Source organism: Dipodomys merriami, unplaced genomic scaffold (assembly GCF_024711535.1).
Source record: "Dipodomys merriami isolate MVZ:Mamm:240054 unplaced genomic scaffold, mDipMer1.0.p SCAF_1, whole genome shotgun sequence".
Taxonomy (NCBI): domain Eukaryota; kingdom Metazoa; phylum Chordata; class Mammalia; order Rodentia; family Heteromyidae; genus Dipodomys; species Dipodomys merriami.
The window spans coordinates 131,907,499-131,928,689 of NW_027202270.1; the positions used below are offsets into that span (position 1 = coordinate 131,907,499).

At 44.9% G+C, this 21,191-nt stretch overlaps 1 long non-coding RNA gene across 1 annotated transcript; it reads left to right on the forward strand.

Annotated features, from left to right (window-relative positions):
* Nucleotides 1-424: 424 nt before the first annotated feature.
* On the forward strand, nt 425-20,227 carry LOC138833036 (uncharacterized). Its single transcript, XR_011373760.1, has 3 exons — nt 425-531; nt 19,322-19,375; nt 20,059-20,227. It is a non-coding gene; the product is annotated as an uncharacterized lncRNA (long non-coding RNA).
* Nucleotides 20,228-21,191: the final 964 nt, after the last annotated feature.

The following is a 21,191-nucleotide window of genomic DNA, read 5'->3' on the forward strand; positions in this document are numbered from 1 at the left end:
CGCCTGTAATAACCACCAGAAAACCAGAAGTGGCATTGTGGCTCAAATGGTAAAGCACTAGCCTTGAGTTTAAAGAGCTCAGAGACAGTGCCCAGGGCCAGAGTTCAAGTCCCACGACCGACCAAAAAAAAAAAAAAAGTCACTGAGTGCCGAGATTACAAGCATGTGCACCTGTCATCCTTTTGCATACCATCTGAACAAAAAACTATCCTGGTTATGAAGAAATTGTTCCTCAGTTTCAAATTCCACCTCTTTGGGACTAGAACTGGATCCCTGAAGTCCACATTTTTCTTTGCTCCCTTCGTCTCTGTTAGGTTCTACCAATAGTGGGACATCAGAAGGCCGAATGAAGGTAGAAAGGATTTGCGCCTTCCTGTTTGCTTCCTGTTTCTATTGGTATCACCCAGGCAACAGCTCTCCATGCCAGCTGCAGCATGGGTTCAAGCTCTGGACGTCTCTGCACACTCAGAGCTAGCCTCATCACATTCCCTCAGAGGAGTTAGCACCTGCCAGCCACAACCTTTCTCAGAGGTATGAGGCAACACTTATACGGTCCCTCTTCTGGGATACTAAGATACCAATTTAAGCCAGGCAGCATTTTCAACTCAGTGTCTGGGCTTCAGTAATCTGAGCTTTAACCCTTTTGTCTTCCCATTTTAAGATTCCTACCTCTTCCTCTTCCTTCTACTTTCCCCTGTAGTTCTCCATTATCTGTGACATCAATAATTCTTTTTTTTTGGTGAGGGCAGTGTGGTAACCAGTGGGGCAGGAAGGGGTGGGAAGGGCCGCCCCTGCGCTGACATCATCATGCAGCAGGCTGTAGCAGGAGGGGGGAAAGACATCGAGAGACTGTTGTCACTGTTCTGGGGCCCGACTGCTGGAGGGGGTGGGGCATCCAGCGGTTGGACAGTGGGAGGCTTGGGGGATGGGCCTGAGTGGCAGTTGAAACCGTTGGAGCCGTTGGAGGGAGGGGGAGGGGCGCAGTGTTTTGAGGAGCAGGGGTGGAGAGAGAGACATGGTGGGGAGAAAGACAGAAAAGGCGCCTACTGGAGCAGACCAGGGCAGGCCTAAGAGAGGCCTCTCCTGGAGCAGAGTAGAGCAATGCTCTAGCCTGTGGAGAGGCTTCTACAGGAGCAGAGCAGGACAGCCTGTGGAGAGGCATGAGGCCTGCAGAGAGGCCTGCGGAGAGGCCTGGGAAGGAAAAGGAAAAGTCTTCTCTTTTGGAAGTTTGGAGCTTTTGGGGGTCTGGGGTTTGGAGGTTGGCAGACCAACTAATAAAGGTAAGGGCTGCCCATTGGAGGCTTGGAGGTTTGGTGGTTGAGGCTGATCTTGGTTCTGGGTATCTAGCCCAGTAAAAGGGAGCCGCAGACCCCTTTTCTGCTGTAAATAAAATTCTTTTGTCACCTTTAACTGTGCCTAGATGGATTGTCTGGCTCTCCAGTCATAATAGGCAAGTTATTGGTTGGCGCTTGAACTCAGAGCCTGGGTACTGCCCCCTGAGCTTTTTTGCTCAATGCTATCACTCTTACCACTTTGAGCCACAGCATCACTCGTTTTCTGGTGGTTATTTGGAGATAAGAGTCTCACGGACTTTACTGTCCAGCTGACTTTGAACTGTGATCCCCAGATCTCAGCCTCTTGAGGTGCCAGGATTACAGGCTCATGGTAATGCCCAGCAAAAACAGTTTTAGGGGTTTTCTTTTCTTTTTTTCCCCTTTTTTTGTTTTTGTTTCTGGGTTTTATTTATTTATTTATTTATTGGTCTGTTTTTGTCTTGTCTTTTTTAGTACTGGGACTTGTCAAACCCAGGGTGTTGTGCTTGGTAGGCAAACACTTTGCCACTGAGGTACCTCCCAGCCCTCCAATTTTTTCTTTTCCAGTCCTGGGGCTTGAACTCTGGTTCATGTGCTGTCCCTAAGCTTTTTTTTTGGTCGGTCACAGGGCTTGAACTCTAGGTCTGGGCGCTGTCCCTGAGCTCTTCAGTTCTAGGCTAGCATTCTACCACTTGCACCACAGCACCACTTCCGGCTTTTTCTGTTTATGTGGTGCTGAGGAATCAAACCCAAGGCTTCATGCATGCTAGGCAAGTGGTCGACTGCTGAGCCACCTTCCCAGTCCCCTCCCTGAGCTTTTTTCGCTGAAGACAAAAGGCACCACTATCCTTTTGGCTCTTTGATATTTTTAATTGGAGATAAGAGTCTCACAGATTTTTCTGCCCAGACTAGCTTCCAATCACAATCCTCAGATCTCAGCTTCCTAAGTAGCTAGGATTAGAGGTATGAGCCACCAGCACCTAGCTAAACGTGGCATTTAAAGAGAGATTAGTACACTCATATTTACAGCAGCATTATTCATAATAGCTAAAATGTGGAGTATCTATCAATAGATGAATGGCTAAGCAAAATGTAGTAACTACCAACAGAATCTTTCTCAACCTTAAAAAGAAAAAAAATTCTAATGTATTAACTATGACATCTGGAATACATTTCAATAAGAGAAATAAGTCAGTTACAAAAAGACAAATACAGCAGGATGCTATTTAAAAGAGGCAATCAGAAGCCGGGCGCTGGTGGCTCACGCCTGTAATCCTAGCTACTCAGGAGGCTGAGATCTGAGGATCTCGGTTCAAAGCCAGCCCGGGCAGGAGAGACTGTGAGACTCCTATCTCCAATAAACCACCAGAAAACCGGAAGTGGCGCTGTAGCTCAAGTGGTAGAGCGCTCGCCTTGAGCTGAAGAGCTGAGGGACAACGCCCAGGCCCAGAGTTCAAGCCCCACGACTGACAAAAAAAAAAAAAAAAAAAAGAGGCAATCAGAATAGTTAACATCATACCGACAAGCTGGGCATGGTACAGCAAGTCAGTAATCCCAGCATTTTGGAGGCTGAGAACATTATGAATCTAATATCCACCTGGGTTATATAGCAAAACTCTGTCTTAAAAATCCAAGGGCTTGGGCTGGGAAGGTGGCTCAGTAGTAGAGCACTTGCCTTGCATGCATGAGGCCCTGGGTTCGATTCCTCAGCACCACATAAGCAAAAAGAAAAAAAAAGCCAGAAGTGATGCTGTGGCTAGCGCTAGTCTTGAGCTGAAGAGCTGAGGGACAGCGCTCAGGCCCAGAGTTCAGGCCACACGACCGGACCCAAAAAAAAAAAAATCCAAGGGCTTGGGCTGGGAAGGTGGCTCAGTGGTAGAGTGCTTGCCTTGCATGCATGAGGCCCTGGGTTCGATTCCTCGGCACCACATAAGCAGAAAAAGCCAGAAGTGGCATTGTGGCTCAAGTGGTAGAGTGCTAGCCTTGAGCTGAAGAGCTGAGGGACAGCATCAAGGTCCAGCCAGAGTTCAGGCCCCATGACTAACCAAAAAAAAAAAAAAAAAAAAAAATCCAAGTGCTCAGCTGGGAATGTGGCTTAGTGTTAGAGTGCTTGCCTAGCATGCATGAAACGCTGGTGCCTCAGTACCACATCAACAGAAAAAGCTGGAAATGGCGCTGTGGCTCAAGTGGTAGAGCACTAGCCTAGCTCCAGGCATGGCAAAAAAAAAAGAAAAAATAAAAAGAAAATCCAAGGACTCAGTTGGGGATGTAGCAGCTCAGTGGCACAGCACTGAGAAGGGGCAAAACCCTGGGATGGATCCCCAGCACTGCAAAAAATAAAAAATAAAAATCATACAATAAAATCATAAGTGTAGCCTGTAGACAAGGGGCATGAGGAATTACTGTTTAATTGGTACAGAATTTTAACTTTTAGAAGTTGAGAAGGGTTATGAAGATAGATGGAGGCCAGGCACTTGTGGCTCATGCCTGTTATCCTAGCTATTTAGGAGGCTGAAATCTGAGGACCAGGTTTGAAGTTGGCCCAGAAAAGTCTCTGTGAGACTCTTATCTCCAATCAACCTCTCAAAAAACTGGAGGTAGTGTTGTGGCTCAATTGGTAGAGTGTTAGCCTTGAGCACAAAGAGGCTCAGGGATGGCACCCAGGCCCTGTGTTTCAAGCCCCATAACCCATTAAAAAAAAAAAGATGTTAGTGGCACAGCATTATGAATGTTTTTAATTCCACTCAACTATACATTTTAAAATAGCTAAGATGATACATTTTATGTATGTGTCTCACCACAAATTTTAAAAAGGACAGTTTGTATGGTTTCTGGGTTTTGTTTTTTTTGTTTTGTTTTCATTGACTAATAAGGAGAATTGTCCCAAGAAACAGACTTGCTTCCAGGAAATAGATTCACATTGTGTGTGTGTGTGTGTGTGTGTGTGTGTGTGTGTGTGTGTGTATGTGTGTGTGTGTATGTGTAGCTGGCAATGGTACATGGGGCCTTGAACATGTTAGGAGAGCACTGTACTGCTAAGTTGTATCCTCAATCCCAGCTTTAGGATTCCAGGTTGATTTACTCTTATCATTAAATTTCAGTGCACCATTGAACAATTTGTCAATGGGACACCAGATATAGGGGCATCCAAATCATAAGTCTTTAATCTTTTGTCAGTTATGGGGCAGTGACCACACAAGCAAGTATTTTGCAGCTACATTTGACTATTTGATAGGAAGGATGGTGGTGGCTTCATTTAAACACACTGAAAAACTTGAAATTTCAAGTAGTTCAGGCCACTTAACATTCGGTTCAAGTCACAGACAGGGAACAAAAGTTCCATGGCAGCCCTAAAAGAATCTTTTATTTGCTCTTCCTGCAGACTATTCCTTTTGAAAATGGAGCAGAATTTAATTGTGCTGGTTTTAGAATTACAACCTAAGCTGATTTCACACCCTTGCCAATCTCTCTAGAGAAAGACAGGGCATGGATTGGAATTGATATAATATCAGCATTTGGAATGAAAGTATTGAGTTGACTCAAAGTTATGATTCCACAACACCCACACCTTTCCATAAACTTCCACCCACAACGAAGCAACTGTCCTTTCTTTTCTGGAAGGCATAATGTTAATATCATTTGCAGGATGTCTGTTTTCCTAGTTCTACTCACGTCAGTCATCCTTAGCTACCTGTAGATTGGAGTCTCTCTCCATGTTGGGCTGGATTACTTCATTGTGAAGGATGTACTTTGCCTTATAGGATAAGTAGGAGCATTTCTGACTTATACTAAGTCCAGCAACCTCCTGCCATCCATGTTGTAACAACCAAACATGTTTTCAGACATTGCCAAAGATATCCTGGGAGGAAAAATCACCCTCATTTAGGAACAACAGCTCTAGATATATAATTAGGGTTAAATCTTTTGTGTGGTCCACAATTCAACTGGATAGAAATAATTTATTATAATTTTTGTTGTTGGTCATGAGGCTTGAACTCAGGGTTTGGGCACTGTCCCTGAGCTCTTTTTGTCCAAGGCTAGTGCTCTACTACTTTGAGTCACAGCTTCACTTCTGGTTTTCTGGTAGTTAACTAGAGATAAGAGCCTCAAGACTTTCCTGCCTGGGCTAGCTTTAAACTGCAGTACTCATATTTCAGCCTCCTGAGTAAGCTAGGATTGTAGGAGTGAGCCACCAGTGCCCAGCCTTTTTTTTTTTTTTTTTTCCTGAGATGATGTCTTACTAAGTAGTCTAGGCTGACTTCAGACTTGTGATCTTCCTCCTCCAGCTCCAGAGTGCTGGGCTCACTGGGGTGAGCCACCACACTTGGCTTTGCTAAGTTATATTTGTAGAAATGTGGAGAATATGTGAAAAAATGGAGATAGAACATTAACATTGGATTTGGTTGACTTTTCAGGTAGGGTCTTGCACTTTCACCACGTTCCAGCTCTCAACCACAATCCTTCTATCTCTTCTTCCTGAGTACTTGGGAATACAAGATGAACGACCATGGACTGGGAAGGTGGCTCAGTGGTAGAGCGCTTGCCTTGCATGCCTGAGGCCCTGGGTTTGATTCCTCAGCACCACATAAGCAAAAAAAGAAAAAAAAAGCCGGAAGTGGCGCTGTGGCTCAAGTGGTAGAGCGCTAGCCTTGAGCTGAAGAGCTGAGGGACAGTGCCCAGGCCCAGAGTTCAGGCCCCACAACCGGACTAATAAAAAAAAACCAAGATGAACGACCAGGCCCAACTTTTTATTTTTGGCCAGTCCTGGGGCTTGAACTCAGGGTCTGGGCACTGTCCATGAGCTTCTCTTGTTCAAGGCTAGCGCTCTACCACTTGAGCCAAAGGGCCACTTCTGGCCTTTTCTGTTTATGTGATACTGAGGAGTCGAACCCAGGGCTTCATGCATGCTAAGCAAGCACTCTTCCACTAAGCCCCATGGCCCAGCTTTTCTGAGATAGAGTCTTGATAACTTTTTCTCCCTGGCTGGCCTTGAACTGTGATGCTCCCATCTCTGCCTCCTTTGTAACTGGGATTCAATGTGTTAGCTTGTACCACTGGAAAAGGCTCTAATAATTACTTGGTTTATTGACTGAAATAGTCAACAATTGGAATTTTAAAACTTTCTAATATAATTTTGGAAAGATCTCCAGTTTTAAAAAGGTATCATCTATGAACTGAAATGTACTATATCACCTAAGAGATCCCAGAGGGGGGTTGGAGGTGTGGCTCAGTTTGTAAAGCACTAGCCAGTAAGTGAAAGGGTCAGGTACCAAGTTTGAGTCCCGGTCTCAGGTCCCCCAAAAAATATTCCCAAAGGACATTCCCCTCACCATCATTGAGACATACATTAGTGGGTGGGTACCAGTTTGCTTGTAAACTCATGGCAGCAGTGTTCTATTCCATAGATGTGATAAAGGGAAATGTTCTGGTTCAAGCAGGTTCCCTGGCTTTGAGGGAGATGATGGAATCCTGGAGTTGCAAAGGCCAAAGACAAGATGTGGATTCCTTTTTAAAGTACAGTATGTAAAGAAGGGGAAAGAGCAGATTTACAGGATGGAGGAAACCTGACAAACACAACCTCAGTCAGTCAGGCTGAGGTGGTATCAGGCTGCCTGTATGCACTGTGACTTGAAGAGAATGGCATCACCACTGTCTTTTACAGGATGGGGGAGGGGCTGACAGACAGGTAAATAACGGTGAGTGTGGTTGAAGTACTTTACCTGCATGTATTAAAATAGAACAATGATGAAACACTGAACTTGTTTTAAGAAGGGGAAAGGTAGCCAGGCGCTGGTGGCTCACGCCTGTAATCCTAGCTATTCAGGAGGCTGAGATCTGAGGATCTCGGTTCAAAGCCAGCCTGGGCAAGAAAGACCGTGAGACTCCTATCTCCAATAAACCACCAGAAAACCGGAAGTGGCGCTGTAGCTCAAGTGGTAGAGCACTCGCCTTGAGCTGAAGAGCTGAGGGACAACGCCTAGGCCCAGAGTTCAAGCCCCACGACTGACAAAAAAAAAAAAAGAAGGGAAAAGGAGAAATGAGGAAAAAAAGGTGAGTCTGACGGGGTACATTACATGTATATATGGAACCCTCTCATACAACTAATATATGCTAACAAAAAAGTCTTTAGAACACACACACACACACACACACACACACACACAGACACAAAACGAGTGGAAATGGAGAGGAAAGGCTAAGTGGTGGTGCATGCAATCCTAGCTACTCAGGAAGCTGAGATCTGGAGGATCACAATTTAAAGCCTGCGAGAGCAGAGAACTTTGTGACACTCTACCTCCAAAATAAGCAGCAAAAACAGGGCTGGAGACATGGACCAGGTCGTAAAGCACAGGCCTGGATTTGATCCCCAGTACTGCTCCTCCCCAAAATTGTTCCAGTATATTCAGATATGCCTTGACTGAATTTGAGAAGTAGCCTTGTCTATACAGTAATATTGTGACTATAACTCAGTGGCAAGTATTCTTCTGTCTCAGGGCATTTGTACTTCCTATTTCCTGCATAGGATGTTCTTCCCCTAGATATCTACAAGGGATTTTCTTTCACCTTCTTGAAATCTTTATTCTGATGTCTCTTTTTGCAATGATACATCCTCTGGTCATCCTATTTAAACTCCTTAGTATTTTCTGTACTTCCTGCTTCTGCATGTCATATAATAATATCCTTAAAGAAGTATAGCCTGGCACCAGTGGCTCAGACCTGTAATCCTAGCTGCTCAGAAGGCTGAAATCTGAGGATAACAGTTCAAAGCCAGCCTGAACAGGAGAGTCTGTAAGACTCATCTCCAACTAACCAGTAGAAAAGCAGAAGTGACACTGTGGTCAAAGTGGAAGAGCGCTAGCCTTGAACAAAGAAACTAAGGGACAGCACCCAGGCCCTGAGTTCAAGCCCTATGATCAAAGAGAGAAGTGGGGGGTGGGGGGTAAGAGAGGGAGAGGGAGAGAGAGAAGGGAGTATTACCTCTTGACTGTGGAACCCTATGCTAGCAGAAATTTAAAACACTGGGTGTGCATGAGACACCATTAGGGTTTTGGAAGACAATGCTAGAGTTCTATTTATATGTTTTAATCTAAAAAAAGAGAAAGGAATTTGGCTTTGCTAATATGTAATATGCAAATAGATATTGGCATCCTTTTAAGACAGACATAGGAGTTCCACAGCACAGATGGAGTGATGGTGGTGTTCCCAGTGTTAGATGATGTCAATGTATTAATTTTTGTAGAAATAAGACTCTTCTACACCAGACCCTTTATAATACATACAGTGGTCTATGAGGAGATGGTGAACAATGATGAAGACACTTGTCTTTACATAAAGATCTGCTAGAAGTTTCTTGTCAGAGTATTAAAATGGTTGTCAGAATCCTGAGCAAGGTACAGTGATTTGTGATGGTTATCACAAGTTACTTGGGAGGCTGATATTGGGAGGATTATGGTGTCAGGCCAGCCTGAGCAGAAAAGTCTATAAGATTCCATTTCCATGGAAGGGAAGCTGGATGCAGTGGTGTATACCTGTGATTACAACAAGGGAAAATCTAAAAGTAGGTAGACCTGGTCTCAGGCACACAATCAGTGGAAATTAGACTTCATCTTATAGAAAAAAACAACACATAAACAGGGATGGGGGTGTGGATAAGCAATATCTTGCCAGCTCTCCTCATGAAGCACCAAATTCAATCCTGGTACCAGTAATGAAAAAAAAACTCCACAACTATAAATAGCTTGCACTTTTCTTCTTTTCTGTAGTACACAGTAGGGCACAATGGCTCATGCCTGTTACTCCTGCTCCTTTGGGTGGCAGAGACAGGAGGACTGAGGTTTGAGGAGAGCCTGGGCAGAGTCAGGGAGACCCTACCTCTTCTTTGAGGAATTTAGGATACACTATTCCAAAATATGGCATATTATTTTAGGCTGAAGGAATTTGAGAAAATGGCCAACGGAGGAAAGTCATTCTTACTTTTCCATGAGGCAGGTCATCTGAGAAATGCCCTCCTTTATTCAGAGGAAAGGAACATCCTTATCTCAAAAGATGAAGGAACACAGAAAAGTCTGAGTAAACAGACCTTACCAAGTTCCCTCAGTATATGACTTTATACTCCCTTGTTCTCATTAGATTTCTTCACTGTCCAGTTATCAAACTGAGAGTAAAAATACACAAGTATCACTGTTTCTTTGGACCATGGTTATTTCCTTATGCGCGTTTTTTTCTAGTTATGGTGTCTCAGCCCTCACCCAGGAGGTAGGAAAAAGATCTTCACACTCCCTGCATCCACAAAACTATTCCTGCAACAGCTTCTAGTGAACCCAGCCTATTGAGACTTTTACTCCTTGACCCATATCAGCTTTCTTTCAATTCTTCTTATCTTCTTATCTTATCAATATTCTGCCTAGACCATAAATTTCATAGGGAACAATTGTTTTCACTTTATTTTCCTTTTTTCCCCCATTTTATTTACCTGGAAAACCTCCAAACTCTAATGAGCCTAAGTATCTAACTTCTTCATAGACCTGATTATCAGTAGTGTGAATGTTATTCTAGAAAGGCATATCACAGGCAGATAGGTTTCAGAGATTCTCTAAGTGAGCCTTCAACATCACCCCAGTTAGGTCATATTACTTTTGTAATTCCCATTGTTTATTCAAACTTTCCATTTTTCATCAACTTTACATCCCCACTCCTTGTCCCACATGCTCAGTGGATGGCCTTGCTCTCTTTCTCAGAAAGAAAAAAAATCATGGTCTCTCATCTCCCATCTCCCATCACATACACCCATCCTGTCTACCTTCCCATCCAGTTCAGTGGGGCCTGTCCCTCCTCCTAACTACTGCCAAATAACTTCTGAGCTTTGGATGCCCTTGGTCTGTCTTCCTAGAACTCTTCCTTGTTTATTAGAGTCTGATTTTAGCTATGTTTTCCTGGGAAGAACTTCTCTGTGTTTTTCGACTCTTTTTCCTTTTTCTGCTAAACAAACCAGCCCCCTTTCTGGCTACCCTCTTCCCTGTACTTATCTTCCCATCTCCCTTCCTTTCCTTTCCACCTACTATTTAGCTAATCTCCTCTGAGGTCCTGCCTCAAGCAGGTTCCTGAGGGAGCTGACTGAGATCACTGGTATCTTGATCATTTCATCTTTTTTTTTTTTTTTGTCATTGGTGGGTATTGAATTCTGGGTCTGGGCAATGTCCCTGTGCTCTTCAGCTCAAGGCGAACACTCCACCACTTGAGCCACAGCACCACTTCCTGTTTTCTGGAGGTTTATCAGAGATAAGAGTTTCACGGATTTTTCTTCAAGAGCTGGCTTTGAACTGTGATCCTCAGATCTCAGCCTTCTGAGTAGCTAGGATTACAGGTGTGAGTCACTGGAGCCCAGCTCATCTTTTTTTTTTTAAACAGTATTATTTACTATATTAGCCTAGGCTGGCCTTGCACTCATGCTCAGCCTCCTAAGTATGGGATTATATCAGCACACCTAATTTGGTTCTCCCCCACCTCCTCTCTCCGCCCCCCTCTCTCTTTCTCTTTCTCTCTCTCTTTGCCATCACATGTGTTACCAACTAATTTTTGTGTGCAGGCCAGTCTGGGGCTTGAGCTTAGGATCTAGGTTTTTGTCCCTAAGCTTTTGTGCTCAAGGTTAACTCTCTACTACTTGAGTCACACAGATTCACTTCTGGCTTAAAAAATAATGTTACTGGTTAACTGGAGATGGGCCTCACAGACTTTCCTTGACTGGGCTGGCTTCAAACTGCCATCCTCAGATCTCAGCCTCCTGATTAAACCACTGGCACCTGGTTTATTACCAACTTTTTTTTTGGGGGGGGGGGTCCGGTCATGGGGCCTGAACTCTGGGACTGGGTGCTGTCCCTCAGCTCTTCAGCTCAAGGCTAATGCTCTACCACTTGAGCCACAGCGCCACTTCCGGCTTTTTTCTTTTTTGCTTATGTGGTTGCTGAGGAATCGAACCCAGGGCCTCATGCATGCAAGGCAAGCACTCTACCACTGAGCCACCTTCCCAGCCCCTATTACCAACTTTTGACCCCAAACTTTGGAATGGGAAAACTTTCAGAATTGAGGAACTAATAAGGAGACTAAGTGCCATTGAGTAGCAAAGGAGAATTATTCCTTGTGAAGAACAGGAAAATCAGGAGCTAAATTCACAAAACCAACATTTCAACTATTTAGGGGTCAGGAGGTTATGAATACAGGGTTTAAAAAAATGATGGGGGAAGATAGGCCAGCTAAGATAAAGGATATATATATATATATATTTTTTTTTTAATTTATTTATTTATTTTTTTCCCTTGTAATGAGCAGAGGTTCTCCTGGAAAACTTCTTGCCACCTCTTTTTGCTCTTTTCAGTTATCAACATGACAACTGGCCCTGGGAGGAATCAGCAGGCAGAAGGAATTATAACAAAGTTAGAGGGTATCTGGCCTCACTGGCAGCCATCTTAAATGAAAAAATTTCAGCCAGATGTCCAGAACAGGCATTGAGTCCTGAAAGATAAACAAGATTAGGTATGGTAGGGTGGAGATTTAGCTAGGTCAGCTAGGCAGTATCAGATTAGGGGAATAACGCTGAGACTTTACATGACTACTAGTACTCAGGCTAGACAGCAGTCAGAAATATGACTACTTCAAGCCGGGCGCTGGTGGCTCACGCCTGTAATCCTAGCTACTCAGGAGGCTGAGATCTGAGGATCACAGATCAAAGCCAGCCTGGGCAGGAAAGACTGTGAGACTCCTATCTCCAATAAACCACCAGAAAACCGGAAGTGGCGCTGTAGCTCAAGTGGTAGAGCACTCACCTTGAGCTGAAGAGCTGAGGGACAGCGCCTAGGCCCAGAGTTCAAGCCCCACGACTGCCAAAAAAAAAAAAAAAAAAAAAGATATATGACCACTTCATCTAAAATCTAAATACATTTTTTATGGTGAAGATTTGGGGAAGGAAATGTTTGGGTTTTTTTTTTACATTGAGTCCTACAGAGGCTGAAGACTGTAAGAAGTACTTATTTCTAAATTGGATGGGGGCTCACAGTCTGGAAAGTTTTCTAGTAAGGCACTTGGTGGGTGGCCTATCCTCTAGGGTTCAAAATCAGGGTTGGTTTTTTTGTTATTGTTCTTGGTCATGGGGCCTAAACTGTGGACCTGGGTGCTGTCCCTCAGTTCTTTAGAGGAGTACCATTTGAGACACAATACCATTTCAGGCTTTTTTCTGCTTATGTGGTGCTGAGGAATTGAACCCAGGGCCTCATGCCTGCAAGGCAAGCACTTTACCACTGAGTCACCTTCCCAGCCCCCAAAATCAAGGTTTTATCATACATTCAGGAATGGGGGACATTCTTTTGTTGATTTAGCTCACAGTAGTTAACTAATTGCACTATCTTCCTTCCTCCCATCCTTATGATTTAATTTAGGGAATCTTAGAATTATCAGTATCAACCATTCCTCTGAAAACAAGCTACCTGTCCTCATAGGGCAAACTCAATGAATATGAAACAAAATCCATGGCTTTCTCCTTCAAAACTTGGCCTTTTCAAGAGTCTAATACAAACACAGATATTGGGGCTGGGAAGACACCACATAAGCAAAAAAAAAAGAAAAAGAAAAAAGCCGGAAGTGGCGCTGTGGCTCAAGTGGTAGAGCGCTAGCCTTGAGCTGAAGAGCTGAGGGACAGCGCCCAGGCCCAGAGTTCAGGCCCCATGACTGGACACCCCCCCCCCAAAAAAAAAAAAAAGCACAGACATTTCTCTGAAGGCTGCCACCCTCCCTTTCATCCATCACCAAGTTCTACTTTTTCTTTTTTTTTTTTTTTGGGTCCGGTCATGGGGCCTGAACTCTGGGCCTGGGCGCTGTCCCTCAGCTCTTCAGCTCAAGGCTAGCGCTCTACCACTTGAGCCACAGCGCCACTTCCAGCTTTTTTCTTTTTGCTTATGTGGTGCTGAGTAATCGAACCCAGGGCCTCATGCATGCAAGGCAAGCACTCTACCACATAGCCACCTTCCCAGCCCTACTTTTTCTGTTTTGGTACAAGACCAGAACTTGAACTTGGTAGCTGATGCTTCGCTCATTGGCTAGGCTAGTGCTTTACCACCTGAGCCATGCCTCTAACCTCTACTTTTTTATTGTTTGTTTTTATTTTTGTTCCTCTATCCCCTTTAGCAATACTGGAGTTTGAACTTAGGGCCTTAAGCTTGCCAGGAAAGTACTCTAACACTCAAATTATACCTCTACTCAAGCTGGTTTTGAACTTGTGATTCTCCTGCCTCAGCCTCTGGAGTGGCTGGGATTACAACACTACCATACCCGGCTGTAAGTTCTGGGTTTTTTTTTGGTTGGTTGTGGGGCTTGAACTCTGGGCTTGGGCGCAGTCCCTCAGCTCTTCAGCTCAAGGCGAGCCCTCTACTGGTTGAGCCGCAATACCACTTCTGATTTTCTAGTGGTTTATTAAATAAGAGTTTCACAGACTTTCCTGCTTGGGCTGGCTTAGAACTGCAATCCTCAGATCTCAGCCTCCCAAGTAGCTAGGATTACAGGCGTGAGCCACCGGTGCCAGGCCCTATTTTTAAAGTCTTAAATCTATTCATTCCCCACTACACAACACTAGCCTTATCTGAGCTTCTAAATCATCTGCCCAAATCTAGACTCAGTATTGATCTTTTCAAAGTAGTCAAAGTAATCTTATAAAACACTTGTTCAATGATGGTCACAAACACCCACTTAAAACCCTTTAAAGCCTGGGGCCAGTGACTCAAGCCTGTAATCCTAGCTACTCAGGAAGCTGAAATCTGAGGATCATGGTTTAAAGCCAGCCCAGGTAGGAAAGTCCACGAGACTCTTCTCCAATAAACCACCAGAAAACCAGAAGTGGCGCTGTGGCTCAAGTGGTAGAGCGCTCGCCTTGAGCTGAAGAGCTGAGGGACAGCACCCAGGCCCAGAGTTCAAGCCCCATGACCAACCAAAAAAAAAATAAAAATAAAAAAAGCAGAAATAAATGAAATAGAGTGAAAATAGAATAAACAAACCTGAGTTTATTTTTTTCAAAATATCAATACACTTTTATATAAACTAAGAAAAAAAGAGATGCAGATCACTAATATCAGAAATTATATGTGATATCACTACCAACCTTACAGAAATAACAAGACTATAGAAGAAAAACTTTGTAAGATGACTTCCTTTAGTGAATTTTACCAAGTGCTCAAAAAAATATCAATAATGCTTTAAAACTCTTGCAAAAATAAAGCAAGCTAGATTTCTCAACTCATCTTATGAGGCCAGTATCACCCTGATACCAAAACTAGACATGATATCACAAGAAAACTGTAATCCAAAACCTCTTATGAATATAGTCACAGCAACCATCACCAGAATACAAGAAAACTTATATCTAGAAACATACAAAATGTATTACACACCATGACCAAGTGGGCTTTATCTCAGGAATGTGAGGGAAGGTTAACAAGAAAATCAGTCAACGTAATACATCATACTAACAGAAGGTCAAATACATGATTATTTCAATAGACAAACAAAAAGCATTTGATAAAATCCAAAATCATCTTTTCATGATAAAAACATAGCTGGGCGCTGGTGGTTCACGCCTGTAATCCTAGTACTTAGGAGGCTAAGATCTGAAGATCACAGTTCTAAGACAGCCTGGGCAAGAAAGTCTGTGAGACTCTTATCTCTAACTTCCAGAAAACCCGGAAGTGATGCTGTGGCTCAAGTGGTAGAGCACTAGTCTTGAGCTGAAGAGCTGAGGGACAGTACCTAGGCCCAGAGTTCAAGCCCCACAACTGACCCCCCCCCAAAAAAAATATTTATAAGCAGGAATAGAAGGGAATGTCTTTAATCTGATGGTGTAATATTAGAGGTAACAGAATGTTTTCCCCCTAATGTTAGAAATAAGACAAGATGCCAGTTTCTGATGGTTCACACTTGTAATCCCAGCTACTAAGAAGGCTGAGATGTGAAGATCTAGGTTCAAACTCAAGCAAAAAAGACTGAGATATTCTTTTTTTTTTTTGGGTCCGGTCATGGGGCCTGAACTCTGGGCCTGGGCGCTGTCCCTCAGCTCTTCAGCTCAAGGCTAGTGCTCTACCACTTGAGCCACAGTGCCACTTCCGGCTTTTTTCTTTTTGCTTATGTGGTGCTGGGAATTGAAACCCAGGGCCTCAGGCATGCAAGTCAAGCGCTCTACCACTGAGCCACCTTCCCAGCCCAGACTGAGATATTCTTACCTCCAATTAACCACCAAAAAAGTGAAAGTAGAGCTGTGGCTCAAGTGGTAGTAGAGTACTGGCCTTGAATAAAAAAAGCTCAGGGATAACATCCAGGTCCTAAGTTTAAGTATCAGGACACACACACACACACACACACACACACACACACACACACACACACACGGCAGTTTAAGTATCAGGACACACACACACACACACACACACACACACACACACACACACACACACACACACACACACACATGGCAACAGTTGCTGGGCACCTGTGGCTCACACCTGTAATCCTAGCTACTCAGAAGGCTGAGATCTGAGGATTATGGTTAAAAGCCAGCCTGGCAGGAAAGTCTGTGAGACTGTTATCTCCAATAAACTACTCAGAAAAAGTTGGAAATGGTGCAGTGGCTCAAATGGTAAGAGCTAGCCTTGAGCAAAAGGCACTCAGGGACAGCAGCAGCCAGGGCAAGTTCTAGCCCCAGGACCAGAAAAAAAAAAAACTAGGCAACAGTTATATTGTCACTGAAGTCCATTACATATACAGTAACTAGGCATTTATAATAAAATTATTTATAAGCCGGGCGCTGGTGGCTCACGCCTGTAATCTTAGCTACTCAAGAGGCTGAGATCTGAGGATCGCGGTCCAAAGCCAGCCCGGGCAGGAGAGACCATGAAACTCCTATCTCCAATAAAAACCACCAGAAAACCGGAAGTGGCACTGTAGCTCAAGTGGTAGAGCACTCGCCTTGAGCTGAAGAGCTGAGGGACAGCGCCCAGGCCCAGAGTTCAAGCCCCACGACCGACAAAAAAAAAATAATAAATAAATAAAATTATTTATAATAAATATCTGACATTAACAACTTACAATAAATGATATAAAGGGCTATATTGTTTCTTTTTTTTTCTGACAGAGTCTCCATATTGTAGCCCAAGCTGGCCTGGAACAAATTTTTTTTTGCCTCAGTTCCCTCCAAGTGCTCAGATGATGGATGTGTACTATCTCTGGTCCGCCCTCCTCAGGAGGCTGAGATCTGAGGATCATTGTTTGAAGCCAGCCTGAACACAAAAGTCTGGCAGACTCTTATCTCCAATTAACCACCAGAAAACCAGAAGTGATGCTGTGGCTCAGTGGTAGAACACTTGCCTTGAGCTGAAGAGCTGAGGGACAAAGGCCCAGGCCCAGAGTTCAAGTCCCATGACCAACAACAACAACAATAGATACCATGGTGGTTGATTTTTGAAATTAGTTACATTAGGTAGGGTTGCTAGATTTAGCAAATAGAAATGCGGGACAACCAATTCCATTTAAGTTTCCTGTAAACAATGGATAATTATTTTTAGCACAAGTATATCTCAAGTATTAACATAATTGATCACTGTTTACCTGGAATTCACACTACATCAAGTACTTCAGAAATTAATTTGATAATCTTATTTATAAAAACAGGGAAAGCTTGGGGAGGAGGGGGCCGTGGCTCTCACCTGTAATCCTAGCTACTCAGGAGGATCACGGTTCAAAGCCAGCCTTGGCAAGAAAGTCAGTGAGACTCTTATCTCCAATTAACCACCAGAAAATCAGGTGTGGCTGTGTGGTTCAAGTGGTAGAGTGTTTGCCTTGAGTTGAAGAGCTCAGAAACAGTGCCCAGAGTTCAAGCCCTTTTCTTTTCTTTGTGCTGGTAATGGGGCTTGAACTAAGGGCCTGGGCACTGTCCTGAGCTTTTTTGCTCAAGGCTAGCACTCTACCACTTGAGCCACAGCTCCACTTTGGGCTTTTTTGGTAGTTTATGAGAGACAAGAGTCTCATGGAGGGACTGGGAAAGTGGCTCGGTGGTAGAGTGCTTGCCTTGCATGCATGATGTCCTGGGTTCAATTCCTCTGCACCACATAAGCAGAAAAAGCTGGAAGTGGCTCTGTGCCTCGAGTGGTAGCCTTGAGCTGAAGAGCTGAGGGACAGTGCCCAGGCCCCGAGTTCAGGCCCCACAACTGGCAACAAACAAACAAACAACAACAAAGCAGAGTCTTATGAACTTTCCTGCCTGGGCTGGCTTCAAATGATGATTTTCAGATCTCAGATTCCTAGGTAGCTGGGATGACAGACATGAGCCACTGGTGCCTGGCTGAAAAAGTTCTATTCACCTTCCTTACTAAAAGCCGTCCAGAGTATCAGCAGGACATAAAGACTGGTTGGTCTTTCATTTCTGCTCTGGTTGGTCTTGGAACAGTTAAGGAAGTTTCCAGCAAAGTCCTAGAATTGGTCTGTCATGTGACCAGATCCTGGACTATTTTTAGGTTGAGGTAAACGCAAGAATTTTTCCAGGGACTGGGGAAAAGAGAGTCATATAGAAAACTGTAGAGAAGAGCTATTTATTTAAGAGGGGAAAGGAAGGTATACCTAAATACATAGCCACAGTAAAGGACACTTTAAATACATCATTATTGGATGCTGATATCTCCCCTAACTCCAGACAAAGAAGGCAAGTATAAATAACGACTTATTAACTGGAAGGAGTCAGAAGATGCTCTGTTTTTTAATGTGTTAAGCAAAAGCTAGGAAACCAGTCTTATAATAAATGATCTCCCAAGAATGAAGGGCAGATAACCTCAAAGTCAACACATCTGAGCTGAATGTGGCTTAGTGGTAGAGTTGCTTGCCTAGCATGCATGAAGACCTGGGTTCAATTCCTTAAGTACCATTTAAGCAGAAAAAGCAGGAAGTGGCGCCGTGGCTCAAGTGTTAGAGTGCTAGTCTTGAGCAAAAGAAACTCAGGGACAGTGCCTAGGCCTTCAGTTTAAGCCCCAGGACTGGCGCGCGCACACACACACACACACACACACACACACACACACACACACACACACACACACACACACACACACACACACACACACACAGAGTCAATACTAAAATGGTAAGTTACCTTGTCCTCCAAATTTCTCCCCAGTTCTTATGTTCATTCATGCATTCAGCATATTTCAAAGTGGTCACTGAGTTCCAGTCTGTGCTGACTTTTGACACATACCCTTAGGCAGAGGACATATAGTCCCTGCTGTATGACTGCCTATAGCAGAGCAGGGAGACTATAATTTAATTACCAAAATAAGCAATCAAGTAAACATTATTAGATTACTAGGAAGGAAAGATACTATAGATCTCTAATCCAGCTGGTATGCTGTTACTAGTTTACAAAGTGATTTTTTTTTTTTTTGGTTAGTTGTGGGTCTTGAACTCTGGGCCTAGGAGCTGTCCCTGAGCGTTTCAATTCAAGGTTCCACTTGAGCCACAGGCCCATTTCCAGCTTTTTTTGCTTATGTGGTGCTAAGGAATTGAACCCAGGGCCTCATGCATGCGAGGCAAGTGCTCTACCACTGAGCCACCTTCCCAGCCCTACATGGTGATTAGGATGAGTAAACACTTACTATGAAGTGTCCTGAGAATAAATTTTTTGTTTGTATATGTGTGTGTGCCAGTTCTGGGACTTGAACTCAGGGCCTGGGCGATGTCCTTGAGTTTTTTTTTTTTTTTTTTTGCTCTAGGCTAGCACTCTACCACTTGACTCATAGTTCTACTTCTGTTCTGTTTTTGTTTTGGGGAGGTGAATTTAATTGGAGATGAGTCTTACAGACTGTTCTACCCTGTCTTCAAACCCATGATCCTTAGATCTCAGCCTCCTGAGTAACTAGGATTACAGGCATGAGGCACCTATGTCTGGCAAAACATCTTAAAAGAAAGCATTACTCACATATCTTCCTATTTAGGGGAATACTGTCAATGCAACGAAAATCTAATATCTGCAACTTGGTAAATTTCAGGTAAGTTTAGCAATGTTATGGACTTTTTCAAATTAAAAACTTGCATATTTGTAATTGATGATTAATCTTATTATCAAGTAATTTTGCTCAATCGGTGGGCTTCTGCTATGTTGAGTCTATTTTTTGTTGATAATCTTGGCCCCTTTTTTAAAATTTTTCTTCAGGCCATCTTTTAGTGGTGGTTGTACTCACTATTCGTGTGCCATCTCGGGTTCAGAGGATGCAATTCTTGCTAAATTGAAAGGGCAAAACTGACCCATACCTGCCTGTTTCAGTAGCTAATTACCATTTAATTGACAGAAGACAGTTTCTAGGAAAAGTATTACATTATAAAGGGGACTTCTGCAAGGCCCTGGTGGCTCAACCCTGTAACTCTAGCTACCCAAGAGGTTCGAAGCCAACCCCGGGCAGGAAAGTCCATGAGACTATTATTTCTAACTAACCCCCCCCCCCCCCAAAAAAAAAGCTAGAAGTGGAGCTGTGGCTCAAGTGATAGAGCTCTGAACCTTGAGCAAAAATACTCAGGGACAGAGCCCAAACCCTGAGTTCAAGCCCCAAGAGAGATACACACCAACAGAGAGGGGAGCGGGGAGGAGAGACAGACAGAGGGAGGAGACATCGAACTTTTAACTGGTATCTGGTATACTTCCAAAGCACTAACCAATTTCTTCACTTTCTTCAAGCCAGTGACTCCTTTCCTACCGAAGGGCAGCTGCTTCTGGCCCAATGGCAGCTGGTGGTTTACAGCTGTAGCCCGGGAGCTCCACGCAAGACCTTTAAAAGGAGCTCCTGACTCCCACAAATAAGAAATGGCTATGTGCGATGCTGTGCCTTGCAAATACAAATGTGGAATCAATGAACTTTCTACTTCACAGAACTCTCTCAACTTGACTCTGGCCTTTCTGGGGGTGGGAGGGTATTTTGCAGGGCTTCACAAGTATTATACCAAGCACTTGCTACCATAGACTCGCAGCCCCAGACTCTTCTCACTCCTTAATCCCTTTGCCCCCCTCCCCCGCCCCAGCCAGGTACCACTCGATTTCCTACCAGACTGAACAGTTCTGCTTTCTCCACCATCCAAGGGCTGGAGGTAGAGAATTAAGAGAACTGACCAGGGGCGCGGGGGGGGGGGGGGTGCTGTGTTAAAATGGTTTTGGGAGAGGGGACAGGTGTCCTAGGCAACCTTCTGCGCATGTCGAATCCTAATTCCCACTTCCTTTTCCAGGGTGACCCCCTCCAGAGGGAAGACCCGCACCCCAGCCAGCACCCCCCGCCCCGCCCACTGCCATCTCGAGCCGCGCCCGACCCCGGTCCCCCAGGTCCCGGCGCAGGGCCTGAACCCGCCGCAGGACCTCCCGAAGCCCGGTGATTGTTAAACTCATTCAACTTCGGAGCGCGGCGCGCTGGGGTGGCAGCGAGGCCGCGGTCCAGCAGCTGCGGGGCGCGGGAAGCGCAGCCGCCGCCCGCGGTCTTCCTCCAGGCCCGCCGCCCACTGTCTTCCGGCAGCCGCCCGCTCGGGGGAGGGGCCGGGGCGCCCGCGATCTCCGTCCGGGCCGCGGCGGCCGGCGGAAGGGCCGCGCATCACGGAAGCGCGAGCGCAGCTGAGGATCAGCTGCTGGAGGGGGCGGAGACGCCGAAGGCGGAGCCTCGGGGGAGGGCGGGCGGGGGGCCGGGAGGGGAGGGGGAGCGGGAGGGGGACCGCCGGAAAGCCGCGAACGCCCGCCACGGAGCGTCTCCACACCTCTCTCTGTGTCTGCCATGGCTGGTTAAAGAACCCTCGGGATCGCAGTCGGGGAGGGGGGCCGGGCGGGGGGGA